Genomic DNA, 11,730 nt, shown 5'->3' on the forward strand with positions numbered 1-11,730 from the left:
TGTAATGCTGCTCCCACTCTCGGCACTCTTTGTAATGCTGCTCCCGCTCTCGGCACTCTTTGTAATGTGGCTCCCGCTCTCGGCACTCTTTGTAATGCGGCTCCCGCTCTCGGTACTCTTTGTTCCGCTGCTCCCGCCCTCGGCACTCTTTGTAATGCTGCTCCCACTCTCGACACTCTTTGTTCCGCTGCTCCCGCTCTCAGCGCTCTTTGTAATGCGTCTCCTGCTCTCGACACACTTTGTAATGCGGCTCCCGCTCTTGGCGCTCTTTGTAATGTGGCTCCCACTCTCGACACTCTTTGTAATGCTGCTCCCGCTCTCGACACACTTTGTAATGCGGCTCCCGCTCTTGGCGCTCTTTGTAATGTGGCTCCCGCTCTCGGCACTCTTTGTAATGCTGCTCCTGCTCTCGACACTCTTTGTAATGTGGCTCCCGCTCTCGGCACTCTTTGTAATGCGGCTCCCACTCTCGACACTCTTTGTAATGTGGCTCCCGCTCTCGGCACTCTTTGTAATGCAGCTCCCGCTCTCGACACTCTTTGTAATGTGGCTCCCGCTCTCGACACTCTTTGTAATGCGGCTCCCGCTCTCGACACTCTTTGTAATGTGGCTCCCACTCTCGGCACTCTTTGTAATGTGGCTCCCGCTCTCGACACTCTTTGTAATGTGGCTCCCGCTCTCGACACTCTTTGTAATGTGGCTCCCACTCTCGGCACTCTTTGTAATGTGGCTCCCACTCTCGACACTCTTTGTAATGCGGCTCCCGCTCTCGACACTCTTTGTAATGTGGCTCCCGCTCTCGACACTCTTTGTAATGCGGCTCCCGCTCTCGACACACTTTGTAATGCGACTCCCGCTCTTGGTGCTCTTTGTAATGTGACTCCCACTCTCGACACTCTTTGTAATGTGGCTCCCGCTCTCGACACTCTTTGTAATGCTGCTCCCGCTCTCGACACTCTTTGAAATGCTGCTCCCGCTCTCGGCACTCTTTGTAATGCGGCTCCCGCTCTCGACACTCTTTGTAATGCGGCTCAAACTCTCGACACTTTTTGTAATGTGGCTCCCGCTCTCGACACTCTTTGTAATGCTGCTCCCGCTCTCAGCACTCTTTGTAATGTGGCTCCCGCTCTCGACACTCTTTGTAATACTGCTCCCGCTCTCGACACTCTTTGTAATGCGGCTTCCACTCTCGACACTCTTTGTAATGCGGCTCCCGCTCTCGGCACTCTTTGTAATGCAGCTCCCACTCTCGACACTCTTTGTAATGTGGCTCCCGCTCTCGACACTCTTTGTAATGCAGCTCCCGCTCTCGACACTCTTTGTAATGTGGCTCCTGCTCTCGGCACTCTTTGTAATGTGGCTCCCGCTCTCGGCACTCTTTGTAATGCAGCTCCCGCTCTCGACACTCTTTGTAATGTGGCTCCCGCTCTCGGCACTCTTTGTAATGCAGCTCCCGCTCTCGACACTCTTTGTAATGTGGCTCCCGCTCTCGACACTCTTTGTAATGCAGCTCCCGCTCTCGACACTCTTTGTAATGTGGCTCCTGCTCTCGGCACTCTTTGTAATGTGGCTCCCGCTCTCGGCACTCTTTGTAATGTGGCTCCCGCTCTCGGCACTCTTTGTAATGCTGCTCCCGCTCTCGGCACTCTTTGTAATGCTGCTCCCGCTCTCGGCACTCTTTGTAATGAGGCTCCCGCTTTCGACACTCTTTGTAATGTGGCTCCCACTCACGGCACTCTTTGTAATGTGGCTCCCGCTCTCGGCACTCTTTGTAATGTGGCTCCCGCTCTCGACACTCTTTGTAATGCGGCTCCCGCTCTCGGCACTCTTTGTAATGCTGCTCCCGCTCTCAGCACTCTTTGTAATGCTGCTCCCGCTCTCGGCACTCTTTGTAATGAGGCTCCCGCTTTCCACACTCTTTGTAATGTGGCTCCCACTCTCGGCACTCTTTGTAATGTGGCTCCCGCTCTCGGCACTCTTTGTAATGTGGCTCCCGCTCTCGGCACTCTTTGTGATGTGGCTCCCGCTCTCGGCACTCTTTGTAATGAGGCTCCCGCTCTCGACACTCTTTGTAATGTGGCTCCCGCTCTCGGCACTCTTTGGAATGCGGCTCCCGCTCGCGGCACTCTTTGTAATGTGGCTCCCGCTTTCGACACTCTTTGTAATGTGGCTCCCGCTCTCGGCACTCTTTGTAATGTGGCTCCCGCTCTCGACACTCTTTGTAATGCGGCTCCCGCTCTCGGCACTCTTTGTAATGCTGCTCCCACTCTCGACACTCTTTGTAATGTGGCTCCCGCTCTCGACACTCTTTGTAATGTGGCTCCCGCTCTCGGCACTCTTTGTAATGTGGCTCCCGCTCTCGACACTCTTTGTAATGCTGCTCCCACTCTCGACACTCTTTGTAATGCGGCTCCCACTCTCGGCACTATTTGTAATGCGGCTCCCGCTCTCGACACTCTTTGTAATGCGGCTCCCGCTCTCGGCACTATTTGTAATGCGGCTCAAACTCTCGACACTCTTTGTAATGTGGCTCCCGCTCTCGGCACTCTTTGTAATGTGGCTCCCGCTCTCGACACTCTTTGTAATGCTGCTCCCGCTCTCGGCACTCTTTGTAATGTGGCTCCCACTCTCGACACTCTTTGTAATGCGGCTCCCGCTCTCGACACTCTTTGTAATGCGCCTCCCGCTCACGGCACTCTTTGTAATGCTGCTCCCGCTCTCGACACTCTTTGTAATGCGCCTCCCGCTCTCGGCACTCTTTGTAATGCTGCTCCCGCTCTTGGCACTCTTTGTAATGCTGCTACCGCGCTCGACACTCTTTGTAATGCTGCTCCCGCTCTCGGCACTCTTTGTAATGCTGCTCCCGCTCTCGGCACTCTTTGTAATGCTGCTCCCGCTCTCGGCACTCTTTGTAATGTGACTCCCACTCTCGGCACTCTTTGTAATGCTGCTCCGGCTCTCGGCACTCTTTGTAATGTGGCTCCCGCTCTCGACACTCTTTGTAATGCGGCTCCCGCTCTCGACACTCTTTGTAATGTGGCTCCCACTCTCGGCACTCTTTGTAATGTGGCTCCCGCTCTCGACACTCTTTGTAATGTGGCTCCCGCTCTCGACACTCTTTGTAATGTGGCTCCCACTCTCGGCACTCTTTGTAATGTGGCTCCCACTCTCGACACTCTTTGTAATGCGGCTCCCGCTCTCGACACTCTTTGTAATGTGGCTCCCGCTCTCGACACTCTTTGTAATGCGGCTCCCGCTCTCGACACACTTTGTAATGCGACTCCCGCTCTTGGTGCTCTTTGTAATGTGACTCCCACTCTCGACACTCTTTGTAATGTGGCTCCCGCTCTCGACACTCTTTGTAATGCTGCTCCCGCTCTCGACACTCTTTGAAATGCTGCTCCCGCTCTCGGCACTCTTTGTAATGCGGCTCCCGCTCTCGACACTCTTTGTAATGCGGCTCAAACTCTCGACACTTTTTGTAATGTGGCTCCCGCTCTCGACACTCTTTGTAATGCTGCTCCCGCTCTCAGCACTCTTTGTAATGTGGCTCCCGCTCTCGACACTCTTTGTAATACTGCTCCCGCTCTCGACACTCTTTGTAATGCGGCTTCCACTCTCGACACTCTTTGTAATGCGGCTCCCGCTCTCGGCACTCTTTGTAATGCAGCTCCCACTCTCGACACTCTTTGTAATGTGGCTCCCGCTCTCGACACTCTTTGTAATGCAGCTCCCGCTCTCGACACTCTTTGTAATGTGGCTCCTGCTCTCGGCACTCTTTGTAATGTGGCTCCCGCTCTCGGCACTCTTTGTAATGCAGCTCCCGCTCTCGACACTCTTTGTAATGTGGCTCCCGCTCTCGGCACTCTTTGTAATGCAGCTCCCGCTCTCGACACTCTTTGTAATGTGGCTCCCGCTCTCGACACTCTTTGTAATGCAGCTCCCGCTCTCGACACTCTTTGTAATGTGGCTCCTGCTCTCGGCACTCTTTGTAATGTGGCTCCCGCTCTCGGCACTCTTTGTAATGTGGCTCCCGCTCTCGGCACTCTTTGTAATGCTGCTCCCGCTCTCGGCACTCTTTGTAATGCTGCTCCCGCTCTCGGCACTCTTTGTAATGAGGCTCCCGCTTTCGACACTCTTTGTAATGTGGCTCCCACTCACGGCACTCTTTGTAATGTGGCTCCCGCTCTCGGCACTCTTTGTAATGTGGCTCCCGCTCTCGACACTCTTTGTAATGCGGCTCCCGCTCTCGGCACTCTTTGTAATGCTGCTCCCGCTCTCAGCACTCTTTGTAATGCTGCTCCCGCTCTCGGCACTCTTTGTAATGAGGCTCCCGCTTTCCACACTCTTTGTAATGTGGCTCCCACTCTCGGCACTCTTTGTAATGTGGCTCCCGCTCTCGGCACTCTTTGTAATGTGGCTCCCGCTCTCGGCACTCTTTGTGATGTGGCTCCCGCTCTCGGCACTCTTTGTAATGAGGCTCCCGCTCTCGACACTCTTTGTAATGTGGCTCCCGCTCTCGGCACTCTTTGGAATGCGGCTCCCGCTCGCGGCACTCTTTGTAATGTGGCTCCCGCTTTCGACACTCTTTGTAATGTGGCTCCCGCTCTCGGCACTCTTTGTAATGTGGCTCCCGCTCTCGACACTCTTTGTAATGCGGCTCCCGCTCTCGGCACTCTTTGTAATGCTGCTCCCACTCTCGACACTCTTTGTAATGTGGCTCCCGCTCTCGACACTCTTTGTAATGTGGCTCCCGCTCTCGGCACTCTTTGTAATGTGGCTCCCGCTCTCGACACTCTTTGTAATGCTGCTCCCACTCTCGACACTCTTTGTAATGCGGCTCCCACTCTCGGCACTATTTGTAATGCGGCTCCCGCTCTCGACACTCTTTGTAATGCGGCTCCCACTCTCGACACTCTTTGTAATGTGGCTCCCGCTCTCGGCACTCTTTGTAATGTGGCTCCCGCTCTCGACACTCTTTGTAATGCTGCTCCCGCTCTCGGCACTCTTTGTAATGTGGCTCCCACTCTCGACACTCTTTGTAATGCGGCTCCCGCTCTCGACACTCTTTGTAATGCGCCTCCCGCTCACGGCACTCTTTGTAATGCTGCTCCCGCTCTCGACACTCTTTGTAATGCGCCTCCCGCTCTCGGCACTCTTTGTAATGCTGCTCCCGCTCTTGGCACTCTTTGTAATGCTGCTACCGCGCTCGACACTCTTTGTAATGCTGCTCCCGCTCTCGGCACTCTTTGTAATGCTGCTCCCGCTCTCGGCACTCTTTGTAATGCTGCTCCCGCTCTCGGCACTCTTTGTAATGTGACTCCCACTCTCGGCACTCTTTGTAATGCTGCTCCGGCTCTCGGCACTCTTTGTAATGTGGCTCCCGCTCTCGGCACTCTTTGTAATGCGGCTCCCGCTCTCGACACTCTTTGTAATGTGGCTCCCGCTCTCGGCACTCTTTGTAATGTGGCTCCCACTCTCGACACTCTTTGTAATGCTGCTCCCACTCTCGGCACTCTTTGTAATGCGGCTCCCGCTCTCGGCACTCTTTGTAATGCGGCTCCCGCTCTCGGCACTCTTTGTAATGCGGCTCCCGCTCTCGGCACTCTTTGTAATGCTGCTCCCGCTCTCGACACTCTTTGTAATGCGGCTCCCGCTCTCGACACTCTTTGTAATGCGCCTCCCGCTCTCGGCACTCTTTGTAATGCTGCTCCCACTCTTGGCACTCTTTGTAATGTGGCTCCCGCTCTCGGCACTCTTTGTAATGCGGCTCCCGCTCTCGGCACTCTTTTTGTAATGCTGCTCCCGCTCTCGGCACTCTTTGTAATGTGGCTCCCGCTCTCGGCACTCTTTGTAATGTGGCTCCCGCTCTCGGCACTCTTTGTAATGTGGCTCCCGCTCTCGGCACTCTTTGTAATGTGGCTCCCGCTCTCGGCACTCTTTGTAATGTGGCTCCCGCTCTCGACACTCTTTGTAATGCTGCTCCCGCTCTCGACACTCTTTGTAATGTGGCTCCCACACTCGACACTCTTTGTAATGTGGCTCCCACGCTCGGCACTCTTTGTAATGTGGCTCCCGCTCTCGGCACTCTTTGTAATGTGGCTCCCACTCTTGGTACTCTTTGTAATGTGGCTCCCGCTCTCGACACTCTTTGTGATGCGGGTCCCGCTCTCGGCACTCTTTGTAATGCTGCTCCCACTCTCGGCACTCTTTGTAATGTGTCTCCCGCCCTCGACACTCTTTGTAATGCTGCTCCCGCTCTCGGCACTCTTTGTAATGTGGCTCCCGCTCTCGGCACTCTTTGTAATGCTGCTCCCGCTCTCGGCACTCTTTGTAATGTGGCTCCCTCTCTCGACACTCTTTGTAATGCGGCTCCCGCTCTCGACACTCTTTGTAATGTGGCTCCCGCTCTCGACACTCTTTGTAATGCTGCTCCCGCTCTCGACACTCTTTGTAATGCGCCTCCCGCTCTCGGCACTCTTTGTAATGCTGCTCCCGCTCTTGGCACTCTTTGTAATGCTGCTCCCGCTCTCGACACTCTTTGTAATGCTGCTCCCGCTCTCGGCACTCTTTGTAATGCTGCTCCCGCTCTCGGCACTCTTTGTAATGCTGCTCCCGCTCTCGGCACTCTTTGTAATGTGACTCCCACTCTCGGCACTCTTTGTAATGCTGCTCCCGCTCTCGGCACTCTTTGTAATGTGGCTCCCGCTCTCGGCACTCTTTGTAATGCGGCTCCCGCTCTCGACACTCTTTGTAATGTGGCTCCCGCTCTCGGCACTCTTTGTAATGTGGCTCCCGCTCTCGACACTCTTTGTAATGCTGCTCCCGCTCTCGGCACTCTTTGTAATGCGGCTCCCACTCTCGGCACTCTTTGTAATGCTGCTCCCGCTCTCGACACTCTTTGTAATGCGGCTCCCGCTCTCGGCACTCTTTGTAATGCTGCTCCCACTCTTGGCACTCTTTGTAATGTGGCTCCCACTCTCGACACTCTTTGTAATGCGCCTCCCGCTCTCGGCACTCTTTGTAATGCTGCTCCCACTCTTGGCACTCTTTGTAATGTGGCTCCCGCTCTCGGCACTCTTTGTAATGCGGCTCCCGCTCTCGGCACTCGTTGTAATGCTGCTCCCGCTCTCGGCACTCTTTGTTATGTGGCTCCCGCTCTCGGCACTCTTTGTAATGTGGCTCCCGCTCTCGGCACTCTTTGTAATGTGGCTCCCGCTCTCGGCACTCTTTGTAATGTGGCTCCCGCTCTCGGCACTCTTTGTAATGTGGCTCCCGCTCTCGACACTCTTTGTAATGCTGCTCCCGCTCTCAACACTCTTTGTAATGTGGCTCGCGCTCTCGACACTCTTTGTAATGTGGCTCCCACGCTCGGCACTCTTTGTAATGTGGCTCCCGCTCTCGGCACTCTTTGTAATGTGGCTCCCACTCTTGGTACTCTTTGTAATGTGGCTCCCGCTCTCGACACTCTTTGTGATGCGGGTCCCGCTCTCGGCACTCTTTGTAATGCTGCTCCCACTCTCGGCACTCTTTGTAATGTGGCTCCCGCTCTCGACACTCTTTGTAATGCTGCTCCCGCTCTCGGCACTCTTTGTAATGTGGCTCCCACTCTCGGCACTCTTTGTAATGCTGCTCCCGCTCTCGGCACTCTTTGTAATGTGGCTCCCTCTCTCGACACTCTTTGTAATGTGGCTCCCGCTCTCGGCACTCTTTGTAATGTGGCTCCCGCTCTCGGCACTCTTTGTAATGTGGCTCCCACTCTCGACACTCTTTGTAATGCTGCTCCCGCTCTCGACACTCTTTGTAATGTGGCTCCCGCTCTCGACACTCTTTGTAATGTGGCTCCCGCTCTCGGCACTCTTTGTAATGCTGCTCCCGCTCTCGACACTCTTTGTAATGTGGCTCCCGCTCTCGACACTCTTTGTAATGTGGCTCCCACTCTCGGCACTCTTTGTAATGCGGCTCCCGCTCTCGGCACTCTTTGTAATGCTGCTCCCGCTCTCGACAATCTTTGTAATGCGGCTCCCGCTCTCGGCACTCTTTGTAATGTGGCTCCCACTCTCGACACTCTTTGTAATGTGGCTCCCGCTCTCGGCACTCTTTGTAATGCGGCTCCCACTCTCGACCCTCTTTGTAATGTGGCTCCCGCTCTCGGCACTCTTTGTAATGTGGCTCCCGCTCTCGACACTCTTTGTAATGCAGCTCCCGCTCTCAACACTCTTTGTAATGTGGCTCCCACTCTCGGCACTCTTTGTAATGTGGCTCCCGCTCTCGACACTCTTTGTAATGTGGCTCCCGCTCTCGACACTCTTTGTAATGTGGCTCCCACTCTCGGCACTCTTTGTAATGTGGCTCCCGCTCTCGACACTCTTTGTAATGTGACTCCCACTCTCGACACTCTTTGTAATGTGGCTCCCGCTCTCGACACTCTTTGTAATGCTGCTCCCGCTCTCGACACTCTTTGAAATGCTGCTCCCGCTCTCGGCACTCTTTGTAATGCGGCTCCCGCTCTCGACACTCTTTGTAATGCGGCTCAAACTCTCGACACTTTTTGTAATGTGGCTCCCGCTCTCGACACTCTTTGTAATGCTGCTCCTGCTCTCAGCACTCTTTGTAATGTGGCTCCCGCTCTCGACACTCTTTGTAATACTGCTCCCGCTCTCGACACTCTTTGTAATGCGGCTTCCGCTCTCGACACTCTTTGTAATGCGGCTCCCGCTCTCGGCACTCTTTGTAATGCAGCTCCCGCTCTCGACACTCTTTGTAATGTGGCTCCCGCTCTCGACACTCTTTGTAATGCAGCTCCCGCTCTCGACACACTTTGTAATGTGGCTCCTGCTCTCGGCACTCTTTGTAATGTGGCTCCCACTCTCGGCACTCTTTGTAATGCTGCTCCCACTCTCGGCACTCTTTGTAATGCTGCTCCCGCTCTCGGCACTCTTTGTAATGAGGCTCCCGCTTTCGACACTCTTTGTAATGTGGCTCCCACTCTCGGCACTCTTTGTAATGTGGCTCCCGCTCTCGGCACTCTTTGTAATGTGGCTCCCGCTCTCGGCACTCTTTGTGATGTGGCTCCCGCTCTCGGCACTCTTTGTAATGAGGCTCCCGCTCTCGACACTCTTTGTAATGTGGCTCCCGCTCTCAGCACTCTTTGTAATGTGGCTCCCACTCTCGGCACTCTTTGGAATGCGGCTCCCGCTCTCGGCACTCTTTGTAATGTGGCTCCCGCTCTCGACACTCTTTGTAATGTGGCTCCCGCTCTCGGCACTCTTTGTAATGTGGCTCCCGCTCTCGACACTCTTTGTAATGCGGCTCCCGCTCTCGGCACTCTTTGTAATGTGGCTCCCGCTCTCGGCACTCTTTGTAATGCTGCTCCCACTCTCGGCACTATTTGTAATGCTGCTCCCACTCTCGACACTCTTTGTAATGTGGCTCCTGCTCTCGACACTCTTTGTAATGTGGCTCCCGCTCTCGGCACTCTTTGTAATGTGGCTCCCGCTCTCGACACTCTTTGAAATGCTGCTCCCACTCTCGACACTCTTTGTAATGCGGCTCCCACTCTCGGCACTATTTGTAATGCGGCTCCCGCTCTCGACACTCTTTGTAATGCGGCTCCCACTCTCGACACTCTTTGTAATGTGGCTCCCGCTCTCGGCACTCTTTGTAATGTGGCTCCCGCTCTCGACACTCTTTGTAATGCTGCTCCCACTCTCGGCACTCTTTGTAATGTGGCTCCCACTCTCGACACTCTTTGTAATGCGGCTCCCGCTCTCGACACTCTTTGTAATGCGCCTCCCGCTCTCGGCACTCTTTGTAATGCTGCTCCCGCTCTCGACACTCTTTGTAATGCGCCTCCCGCTCTCGGCACTCTTTGTAATGCTGCTCCCGCTCTTGGCACTCTTTGTAATGCTGCTCCCGCTCTCGACACTCTTTGTAATGCTGCTCCCGCTCTCGGCACTCTTTGTAATGCTGCTCCCGCTCTCGGCACTCTTTGTAATGCTGCTCCCGCTCTCGGCACTCTTTGTAATGTGACTCCCACTCTCGGCACTCTTTGTAATGCTGCTCCCGCTCTCGGCACTCTTTGTAATGTGGCTCCCGCTCTCGGCACTCTTTGTAATGCGGCTCCCGCTCTCGACACTCTTTGTAATGTGGCTCCCGCTCTCGGCACTCTTTGTAATGTGGCTCCCGCTCTCGACACTCTTTGTAATGCTGCTCCCGCTCTCGGCACTCTTTGTAATGCGGCTCCCGCTCTCGGCACTCTTTGTAATGCGGCTCCCGCTCTCGGCACTCTTTGTAATGCGGCTCCCGCTCTCGGCACTCTTTGTAATGCTGCTCCCGCTCTCGACACTCTTTGTAATGCGGCTCCCGCTCTCGACACTCTTTGTAATGCGCCTCCCGCTCTCGGCACTCTTTGTAATGCTGCTCCCACTCTTGGCACTCTTTGTAATGTGGCTCCCGCTCTCGGCACTCTTTGTAATGCGGCTCCCGCTCTCGGCACTCTTTGTAATGCTGCTCCCACTCTCGGCACTCTTTGTAATGTGGCTCCCGCTCTCGGCACTCTTTGTAATGTCGCTCCCGCTCTCGGCACTCTTTGTAATGTGGCTCCCGCTCTCGGCACTCTTTGTAATGTGGCTCCCGCTCTCGGCACTCTTTGTAATGTGGCTCCTGCTCTCGACACTCTTTGTAATGCTGCTCCCGCTCTCGACACTCTTTGTAATGTGGCTCCCGCTCTCGACACTCTTTGTAATGTGGCTCCCACGCTCGGCACTCTTTGTAATGTGGCTCCCGCTCTCGGCACTCTTTGTAATGTGGCTCCCACTCTTGGTACTCTTTGTAATGTGGCTCCCGCTCTCGACACTCTTTGTGATGCGGGTCCCGCTCTTGGCACTCTTTGTAATGCTGCTCCCACTCTCGGCACTCTTTGTAATGTGGCTCCCGCTCTCGACACTCTTTGTAATGCTGCTCCCGCTCTCGGCACCCTTTGTAATGTGGCTCCCGCTCTCGGCACTCTTTGTAATGCTGCTCCCGCTCTCGGCACTCTTTGTAATGTGGCTCCCTCTCTCGACACTCTTTGTAATGCGGCTCCCGCTCTCGAATCTCTTTGTAATGCTGCTCCCGCTCTTGGCACTCTTTGTAATGCTGCTCCCGCTCTCGACACTCTTTGTAATGCTGCTCCCGCTCTCGGCACTCTTTGTAATGCTGCTCCCGCTCTCGGCACTCTGTGTAATGCTGCTCCCGCTCTCGGCACTCTTTGTAATGTGACTCCCACTCTCGGCACTCTTTGTAATGCTGCTCCCGCTCTCGGCACTCTTTGTAATGTGGCTCCCGCTCTCGGCACTCTTTGTAATGCGGCTCCCGCTCTCGACACTCTTTGTAATGCGGCTCCCGCTCTCGGCACTCTTTGTAATGCTGCTCCCGCTCTCGGCACTCTGTGTAATGCTGCTCCCGCTCTCGGCACTCTTTGTAATGTGACTCCCACTCTCGGCACTCTTTGTAATGCTGCTCCCGCTCTCGGCACTCTTTGTAATGTGGCTCCCGCTCTCGGCACTCTTTGTAATGCGGCTCCCGCTCTCGACACTCTTTGTAATGCGGCTCCCGCTCTCGGCACTCTTTGTAATGCGGCTCCCGCTCTCGGCACTCTTTGTAATGCGGCTCCCGCTCTCGACACTCTTTGTAATGCGGCTCCCGCTCTCGGCACTCTTTGTAATGCGGCTCCCGCTCTCGACACTC

The sequence above is a fragment of the Somniosus microcephalus genome, unplaced genomic scaffold (genome assembly GCF_052327205.1).
Source record: "Somniosus microcephalus isolate GS21.2 unplaced genomic scaffold, FLI_Smic_1.0 unresolved_chr3, whole genome shotgun sequence".
Classification (NCBI taxonomy): Eukaryota; Metazoa; Chordata; class Chondrichthyes; order Squaliformes; family Somniosidae; genus Somniosus; species Somniosus microcephalus.